Genomic DNA, 9,967 nt, shown 5'->3' with positions numbered 1-9,967 from the left:
AGTCTACCCAAGCAATAGAAATAAAAGCAAAAATTAACAAATGGGACCTAACTAAGCTTACAAGCTTCTACACAGCAAAGGAAACCATAAGTAAAACAAAACGACAACCTATGGAATGGGAGAAAATTTTTGCAAATGAAACCAACAAAGGCTTGATCTCCAGAATATTAAGCAGCTCATACGACTTAATAAGAAAAAAACAAACAACCCAATCCAAAAATGGTTAGAAAACCTAAACAAGCAATTTTCCAAGGAAGAAATACAAATGATCAATAGGCACATGAAAAAATGCTCAATATCACTAATTATGAGAGAAATGCAACTCAAAACTACAATGATGTATCACCTCACACCAGTCAGAATGGCTATCATTCAAAAGTCCACAAATGACAAATGCTGGAGAGGCTGTGGAGAAAAGGGAACCCTCCTACACTGCTGGTGGAAATTCAGTTTGGTGCAGCCACTGTGGAAAACAGTATGGAGATTCCTCAAAAGACTAGGAATAGACTTACCATATGACCCAGGAATCCCACTCCTGGGCATATATCCAGAAGGAACCCTACTTCAAAAAGACACCTGCACCCCAATGTTCATAGCGGCATTACTTACAATAGCCAAGACATGGAAAGAGCCTAAATGTCCATCAACAGCTGACTGGATAAAGAAGCTGTGGTATATTTAGACAATGGAATACTATTCAGCCATAAAAACCGACAACATAACACAATTTGCAGCAACATGGATGTTCCTGGAGAATGTCATTCTAAGTAAAGTAAGCCAGAAAGAGAAAGAAATATACCATATGAGATCATTCATATGTGAAATCTAAAAAAAAAAAAAAAAAAGACCATAAATACAAAACAGAAACAGACTCATAGACATAGAACACAAACTTGTGGTTGCCAAGATGGATGGGTGTGGGAAGGGATAGACTAGGAGTTCAAAATTTGTAGATACTGACAGGCATATGTAGAATAGATAAACAAAATTATACTGTATAGCACAGGGAAATATATACAAGATCTTGTGGTAGCTCACAGCGAAAAAAAATGTGACAATGAATATATGTATGTTCATGTATAACTGAAAAATTGTGCTCTACACTGGAATTTGACACAACATTGTAAAATGACTATAACTCAATAAAAAATGTTTAAAAAAAGAAAGTAGATCTTTTTTTTTAAGTTTCTTCTGTATAGCACAAGGAACTATGTTCAATATCTTGTAATAACTTCTAACGGAAAAAATATGGAAATTAATATACGTATGTATATGCATGACTGGAATATTGTGCTGTACACCAGAGATTGACACATTGTAACTGACTATACTTCAGTTTTAAAAAATAAATAAATAAAAAAGAAAGTAGACCTTAAGTGTTCTCACCACACACACACACACACACACACACACACACACACACACACACACAGAAGGTCATTGTGTAATGTAATGTGATAGAGGTGTTAGCTCACACTATAGTGTGTTGGTTCGAAAACTCAGAAGTTCCCCGAATCAAATCTGAAACTGGCCCCCATATATGGATGGCAAGGAGAGACAGAAGGAAGAGGCAGACCACTCCAGACTGGTACAAAGCAGGTTTAACAAGCAAGGGAACTTACACACGAGGCTTGTCTTGGGCGGTCTCAAGATGAGGAGATCTCCATACCCACCCGCCAGAATCTTAAAGGTTTCTGTAGAGGCCTTACCAGGATTTAGTTGCATATTCAGTACACGTGACCTCAACAACACATTATTTTCTAAAGGCTGCACCCTTGAAAATGTCTCCTACTGTGGGTACGGTGGACAGAAGATACATTCCAAGGACAAGGGAGGGGGTGACGAGACTTCGATGCCTGGGTGCAGCTCATGGGTCAAAAGGCAGTGACGTCGTCTTGATTACCTCCTACAACACAGTGGTAATCATCTTGTAATACACAAGTGTGTGCCTTAAGCTTACACAATGTACTATGTCAATTATAGCTCAATGAAGCTGGAAAAAAAGTTTTAAATCGAATATATAAACAAATATACACACATTCTACAACCTGTAATTTCCATCTCCATATAGATTCTTTTCTGTAAACTGGAGGAAACTGAACACATCTGCATAAGGGAATGTGTACAAGGAAGTTTACTGAAGCTTTCTTTATAAAATATGGAAATTATCCTTATTGCCAATAAACAGAAGATGGATGACAATCTAAGGCATATTCATGTAATGGGAAGCTATTTAGTAGATAAAATTTACGACATACAGCCACAAGAATATGTGTAGAGAAATCTTTAAAACAATACTGGGGGGAAAAAGCTTCCTGCTATGGTAAACTGAAAACATCAATTCCCTGCCACATCTCATGGCCTTTCTCTCGCCTTTTGAAACAGCCGACATTCTACGCGGTGTGTATCTCTCTAAATAAATCTGCCTTAGTAAACAAATATAAATAAATAAATTCCCTATATTGATGAAACACATAGATGTAGTGAATGGGGTAAAAACATTGGTGGAAATGTTGCCGGTAGATGCAACCGGTGTTCCAAGTTCTTGTCCCGTCCCAGAAAGAATTCAGAGACGAGATGCAGTGGTTAAAAAAGTAAAGTGAGGATTTATTAAAGGATGGATAGTACACTCTCAAGGGTCAGGCAGGCTCAGGTGAGCAGCTGCCCTGTTTCTTTGGCAAATTAGCTACATAGGGTGTAAAAATGAATGGGCGGAATATTATTGGGGAGGGAACGGTTTGGGGTCGCATTCTCTGATTATTGTCCCAACTCCACCTTCCCAAAGGGCGAAGGGATTTTTGTCTTTAGTCAGGCTTGGAAGTGTCATGGCATCAGTGCATGATGGGTACTCTTAATCTGCCAGGCTAATTTTATTGAAATGAAGGCATAATGAGCAAAAGGTTACATTCGGACACTGGAAATTCCTACCTTTTCTTAACTTTCTTTGTTCATTATCAGCCCAAAGGTTCCTGCTTTTCTTTCTCCGTCCAGGGACCCCTGGTGCTTACATAATGTGTCGTTTCCAGCATTTGGCCTGTGCCCCTCCTTTCTGCCCAATTCCTGCCATTTGGTCTGTGTCCCCCTTTCTCTGCTCATATCTAGCTATCTGCCTGCTCTAACAGGGCAGCAAGTACTCCGGGAATTTTCTCCTGAACCCTTCAGTCTGCCAGCCCAGAGGCCCTCCATGCTGCCTCAGCTCCAACCTGCCAGAGCTCCTAGCACCTTGGGGCCTTATGGCTTGGCTCCTGCGCACTGGGCGCCCCTGAGGCACTGCGCTCAGGGGGCGGGGGGCAGGTAGCGGCATCCTTGGGTGTCTGGAGAATCCGGCTTTCCCCGCCTTACCGGCGTCCCCCACACAACAGTTTGTGGGCTGGAAAGTGCGAGCGCTCCCAAGACAGAGTCTGCCAAGTGTGCGGGGCGGCCAGGGTGAATGCGAGTGCCTGGGTAACGGACTGGAGGCCTGACGCTCTCCCACGCGCGAGCCCCGCCCCTGTACAGACTTCCTCTCGCGCTGGCGTCCCCGTCTATGCGCCGTGCTCCGTGCCTCCCCGTGAGCCCAGTGCTTAGGCGCCAGGCATAAAGCCAGAAGGTACAGGGAACCCCAGCAGGTCAGAGTGGCAGCAGCGGTGAGTATCTCTGGGCTGGCTGACTGATGTAGGATCCGGCCATGTCCTTGGGCATCTGCTGAACTGGAGCGCCCCTCTCCAGGATGTCTACACTGAGGAAGGCGCGAGTCATCGGGCCAAAATGGCGCGAGGACTCCGTTAGGTGCGCGGGAGCCGTTGGGGGTTGAAGGGTGGGGGAGTGCTGCACCACTGGACGGACAGCTGGGGCACCGGAGGGCGGCTGGGTTGGGGGCGGGGAACCCGGGTCAGCCTTGCGCGTGGACCCTGCACCCGGATGCGGGAGCGAGCACCAAGCAAAGCTCCGCAGAGAGGACCCGCGGAGACCCGGGAGGGGCGCCGGCCAGCGAGGGGCTGGGCGCCCCGCTCAAGTTAGTCACCTCGAGGGGGTGGGGGCGGCAGCAAACTGCACCCTGTCTCTGTGTCCAGCGCCGGCCTGTAAGCCGACAGCCCCTGGGAATGGATGGAAGGCGCCGGGAGCCTGGGCTGCGTGCAGGGGGCACAGAGTGCCCTGAGGGTGGGGGGCGCGGCTGGGTGGAGGGAGGGGTCACTCCTGCTGGGTGCACCTTCCGCCTCAACCAGGGGTCTGACTGACCGCCCCGGTAATGCAGCCAGGGGCTCTCAAAGTGGAAGGGGAATACGGAGGCTTTTTCAGGGGTGGTTGCTGAGTGAGACTCAGGATCCAGTAAGGAGCCTCCCCTGGCAGCAGCGGCTGTTTCCTTTCTGGGCTGGCTGGCCAAGGGTAGCATGAAGATGTAATTATTACAGTCTTCCCAGAGATGGGTGGGGGCGGCAGGCATGGTGGCCCCTGCCTGGCCAGGTGTGTGCCCGTGCTCCTGGCCCCCTGGTTGGGAGTGCTGCAGCGGAGAGACATGAAGCAGAGTACATGTGATCCAGGAGGGGCGGGAAAAGAGTCCGAGGTAGAGAGGGGCGGCAGGGCGCAGAGCCCAGGCTCTGCGGTTTTGCAGGGGGAGAGCACAGGAGAATAAGCCTGGAGGGGCGACTCGTGTCAGAAACTCAGGAGCGGCTCCCTTGGCGCTCGCTCTCCTCCTAGAAGTGTTCTGGCTGACAGCCTCTCGCTTCCCCCGTGAATGGCGATTTGGCGCGTCTCCGGATTCGGACTTTTCTGAGCGACTGGCTTCTATGGAGCAAAAATAAACTGATCTGCAGGGATTCCTTCCTGTGATTAATGCTGCCAGTTCAGGCTGTTGGTGGTTTCTGAGCCAGAAATGTAAAGCACCTGCTTTTTCTGTCATCCATGGAGTTCAGACAATGGCTTTCCTGAGGGGCCTTAGCCCCTGGGGTCTTGGGGCTTTGTTCACAGTAGCCGTGCATCCTGGTGAACAGTGTGTGTGATTGGAACTCACAGGCCTGGTAACCTGTGACTTCAAGAGGACTCTTATTTGCAGATGTGCATTAATTGTATTAGTTACTAGAAAATCCTCTGGCATCTCAGCATGGCCTGAAGAAGCCCAAGAGCCTCAACCAAAAGGAGTCTTTGACTCCCTCAATGCTGACACCACAGAACGCTTTCCCCTTTTCCACACCTTGGAAGGAACAGCATTTGGATTTGAGGTTAATGTACATTAAAAACAGCATTTTCATTTTACTTCCTTTATATTATCTGCAGAAGATAATAGGTAACCAAAGCAAAAAATGGTGACATGATGAAAACATGGTCATTTTTGGCAGGTCAAATTGTTACTCTGGTGTTTTTAAAAAGTCATTAATCAGGATTTTCCAGTAGGCAAACTATCTGGTGCAGGCAGCTGGGTGACTCACAGATGTGGCTCTGATAGTAATTGTAGACTGTGTGACTTTCTCATGGCTTGGGAGGGAATGACTTAGAATGTTTCATACCCCACATCTGGCAGCATGACCAGCAGGCTGTGGGGAATACTCTGTCTAGGCGCAGCTGGGCTGGGAGGGCTATAGACCTACTGAACCGGAAGTACTAAACACTCCTATCCTGGAGCACACTGCCCCTTTCCCACACCACCTCGAGTACTGTCCGAGGTCAGGAGTTCCACATGTGAGACCTTCATTCTCCCTGATCACCTGTCAAGGGAGATGGCTTTGTGTCTGTGAGCCCCTCCTGCCCCTTGTGGCCTCCCCTCACTAATTTCCTCTGCTCTTGGTGAAGAAGTCGATAAGCATTGAATGACTTACCCCAGTGATCAGGGTTAGCTTCAAGAGAACAGTGAATTCTTTATCAGTTCATATAAAGTGATGACATAATTGGAGGTTTCTCACCACAAAGATACTTTCTGAAATATGATGTCTAAGTCAGCTTTCAATGCTGTTAATCATTTTCTCCCTTTCCTTCCAAAGAGCTTTGAACTTACAGTGAAATAAACATGGATTTATTTAGCAATGTTTTTGTGAGCTTTAGGTTTCCTGAGTTGTAAATGAATTAATAACAAACTTTATTTTTATGAAGTTCAGATTACTTTGCATGACTTCTCCCCCTAAGATCTTAATTGTCTTTAATATCCTTACTGGACTTATCTGTCTCTGGTCTTGGAGAAAGGTGCTTATTACTTTCTAGGATAGCACAGACAAATAAACAAACTATGCTCTGGGGACAAAATACCTTGTGGAGGGTTGAGACATGACCCAGATGATCACAGACATTTTTTCCCTTATTCACTACTGCAGATATTTGTGGGTGCCTGCTACAGGGATCCTGCTGTGTTCTAGGGTTCCCGGGACCCCTCAGTAAACCTGGGCTTCAGGTGTGCTGGGCTGTTAGGATCATATGTGATGTGCTTTCTGTGCATTTCAGAACCTCTGACTACTGTGAGGAACCTCAGAGCGTATGACCCTGCCACCAACACTTTGAACATTCTCTGGGACCGTGCGGAGGGAAATCCTCGTCAGTACAAGCTCTTCTATGCACCACCAGCAGGTAGTCTGGAGGAACTGGTCATTTTTTCCTGTAGAGAAAAGTGCATGTTTCAGCTGTAGATTGCAAAGTGGAGACTGAGTTAATCAGCTTACAGTAGTGCTGAGTAAGTTCATGTTCCTTCAGTAGAACTTGACTGAGCGTAGTTGGTTGGTGCCTTAGAGCCTGGGTGATGGGGGCTTTTGGAGGATTGGGGCTGGGGAATTGAATCATTCCAGGGACTTTTCAAGAAGGAGCTAGGATGTGTGCAGAGAATTCTTCATCAGCTCTTACAATAGTTTGTATGGGGGCACATCCTTAGGTCCCAGGATTGCAGAACCTGCTTCTTGACTTGGTCTTGAGTTAATATTTTGAGTATTTTATTGTTTGAAGTATTATTTCTTGCACAAGTTTTTCAAATCAAGTACTTTACATTTTATTAAAATCTTTAGGTGCAATCCCCGGGAATTTCAATTATGCTATTCTTAGGAATCTGCAGCCAGATACCACACACACCGTTACAGTAGTTCCTGTTTATCCTGAGGGCGTTGGAGGGCATACATCAGACACTGGAAGGACATGTAAGTAAGAAGGCAGGAAAATTTAGCTTTTTCATGATGCATTTTGCTTTTCAGTATACAGGCCATATAGGCCCATTAAAGAAAATTTGAGAATTTCATGATGGAATAAAAATGTAACAATTACCCATAGTTTACCTCCCAACTGCCATCAGTTGTTAATATTTTGGTGTATGAGATAAAAAATGTATAATGACATTCTTCTGAAATGATAACTTCAGGATTTGTAGGTGTGTATACAGTTATCAGTGTTCTTTTTCACTGACAAATGTTCATGAGCTTTGCTTTGTGCTTGACAAACTTGTGTGAAGCAGTGTTTTGTCACTGGCTTTCAGTGTCAGTTGTTGAAATCTGTTCATCACGTTACTTGACAGCACATTTCTCTGTTTGCCAATAAAGTGCTTTTTGGCACTGAAAATCTGTGTGCTTTCATTTGCTATTAACATCTTCAGAAACCAGTTTATAGTGGTTTTATAATTCTTTGTAGTGTTTAAAGGCTTTGGTGCATACCTCTAAATATTTTTTTGGCTTAAAAATATACGTACTGATGGCTAAAAGAAAGCAGGTGTGGATGACTTCTTTTGACAAAAGATTAGTGGTCTAGAAAAATGATGTTATTGGCTAAACTGGAGTTTGGGGTTAATACATGGATTTAATTTGTATGTCTTTCTAAGTCCTTATTGGGGCAGTTATTTGAGAACTGAGTGTATCTTTAACTTCTCCCTGTGTTTGCCTTTTCTTTTAATCACACAAGACTCAGTATCTGTTTGTTGAATGAGAAGAAATGAATGATTGAAACCAGCTAACCTAGCTGCCTGGATTAGATGGGCATCCTCGGTGTTGTCAGTTTTCATTTAGAGGCAGAAATGATAGAATCCTCTTGTCTATCTCTCTGTGACCTGTGTTTGAAAGCTGAAGCTTTTCCAGTTTCTTGCCCTTGTCCTTTGTTCTTTTATGGCCAACGCAGTATTAGTACTTTTACTCCCTTGTTTTTATTGGCACCAACTTAGCTTCTGTATAGGCCAAGGCCCTAGTTGGCTAAGTTTGGCTAAATATGGATTTGGAGAGTTTTTGTGTGTAGATAATTCAAAGTTTAAGGAGGACAGTATTATATCCTACTACAGAGTGGAATTTGAGACGAAGTGATAACAAAAGTTCAACATGTATAAATAGACATAAAAAATATGTGTTGGCTTTTCTTTCCTCAGTGGTGAGAGGACTGGCCAGAAATGTCCAAGTGTACAATCTGATGCCAAACAGCATGGATGTTCGCTGGGAATCTGCCCCGGACCGGTGCAGCAGTACCGTGTTCTGTGTTCTCACCTGGCTGGCATGAGACCCTCGGAACCTGTAAGTACTGTTGTCAGCTGAGAGCTCAGCAGAAGAATTTTGCAGATTTTGTGGTGCCTCTTGCTGTAGTTGCTGGCACAGGACAGTAGATGAGTTGGTGTGGCACTGGGTCACATGCACACTCATTTCCTGATGAACTTAGTCTTATGTTTGTGTCATGCTTGGCAGCCTGTGAGAATGCAGGCCATGAACATGCCTGCGTACAATGCTTAAGTGATTGCTTTTGATGAATTAAGTCATAAGAGTATTAACTGTAGGGTTAGTAAGCAAAAATGAATTTGGGGAAAATGCAAATTAGCTGTATGAGTTAAAAAAAACCAGTAGTAAATGCAAATCATTCATAGACCTTGTCAATATGGGCTTTTATTATAACACACACCTCTTTGTTAGGAAGCTACCTGAAAGTTTGCCTGCATTATCTCTTAACAGAGTGCTCATCTATCTTAGTATTATTCCATTTTCTAAGTAGATTAATAATATAGAGAGCAGAAATTACCAATGTGAGTAGGGAGAGTATCAGAGCACCTGAGGGAAAGCAAGTTTACAAGACTTTACAAAAAGCAGCAAGGACCATGCACAAAGATAAACACATGATAAGCATGTCTGAGTGTTGATTTGCATCCTTGTGTGTGGCAGGACGTGTTCAGACAACACTGCCCTTATCCATCGCATGGAGGAGCTCTCTATTTTATTAGAAAATCTCTCCTCGAGAAGTGTATCTTATGTGTCTCTAACATTCGGGGTGCTTTTTTACTATTGTAAGCCCTGGATGTTGTAGTTGAGAGCTTCCCCAAGGGACCTAAATGGGAGGTTGTTGAAGTTGCTAAGCGTCAAGTGTGAGTTCACATTTGTGTGGGAGAGGGAATTCCCAAGGGTAAACTGCATCTAATGCTGTGGCTTGGGCAGATGTCATGAGGTAGCACAGAGGTTGGCTTCTGCTGTGTCTGGGCTCAGCCCTTTACTATAAATGTTATTATGCTGACTGACAGAAGACTCGGTAAGCATTTGGCATGTCCTCCCCTCCAGATTTTGGTGCCAGGAAACACCCACATGGGGCACTTGGAGTGGCTGATTCCAGACACATCTTTTTCTGTGAACGTCATTGCCCTCCACTCAGATAGAGAGGGGAATCCCAGCCCCACCCAGGGCCAAACACATGAGGCTGAAATCCTTTCAACCCAGGTCCCTTGTGACTCAGTGAGGAAGGCTGGGCAGGTGGGTGGTGAGGGAGGGGTGCTGAGAGCTGCCTCCACCTTGTGCAGGTGAGGGGAGGCCTGGCGCCCACTTCTGCCTGGGTTTCCCACGTTCACATTCAGGCTGAAGGCCCTCTGGGCTGAGTGAGTGTCATTGGGCCATTTTCTCATCTGGGACCTGGGTTAAGGAGAGGTTTCTTCCTTTCTCCTGCCCTGCCATGAGTCTTCTCACCAACTGGGCACTTTTGAAACATGAAGGCTCGGCCTCTGTGTTTCATTAAACAGGAAGCGGTCAGAGTAGTTAAAATCCCTTTCTCTCCCAGTCTGCACATTTAGGTT

At 45.2% G+C, this 9,967-nt stretch overlaps 1 protein-coding gene across 3 annotated transcripts in view; it reads left to right on the top strand.

Annotated features, from left to right (window-relative positions):
* The first annotated feature begins 3,501 nt into the window (after positions 1-3,501).
* The window catches only part of LOC106729551 (transport and Golgi organization protein 1 homolog), a 31,370-nt gene continuing 24,904 nt past the window's right edge, over positions 3,502-9,967 (top strand). Inside the window, exons 1-4 of one of the 3 annotated variants that reach the window (XM_032493313.1) lie at positions 3,502-3,626; positions 6,409-6,531; positions 6,960-7,088; positions 8,294-8,435. The gene's annotated coding sequence lies outside the window, so the exon portion shown is untranslated. Of the gene's footprint in view, positions 3,627-3,902; positions 3,995-6,408; positions 6,635-6,959; positions 7,089-8,293; positions 8,436-9,967 lie in introns of those variants that run through there. The other 2 variants (XM_032493314.1, XM_032493315.1) reach the window with 2 other exon arrangements.

Source organism: Camelus ferus, chromosome 12, assembly GCF_009834535.1.
Source record: "Camelus ferus isolate YT-003-E chromosome 12, BCGSAC_Cfer_1.0, whole genome shotgun sequence".
Lineage (NCBI taxonomy): Eukaryota > Metazoa > Chordata > Mammalia > Artiodactyla > Camelidae > Camelus > Camelus ferus.
The sequence above is the reverse complement of the archived record's forward strand: the minus strand, read 5'-3'. Positions and strand labels throughout refer to the sequence as shown.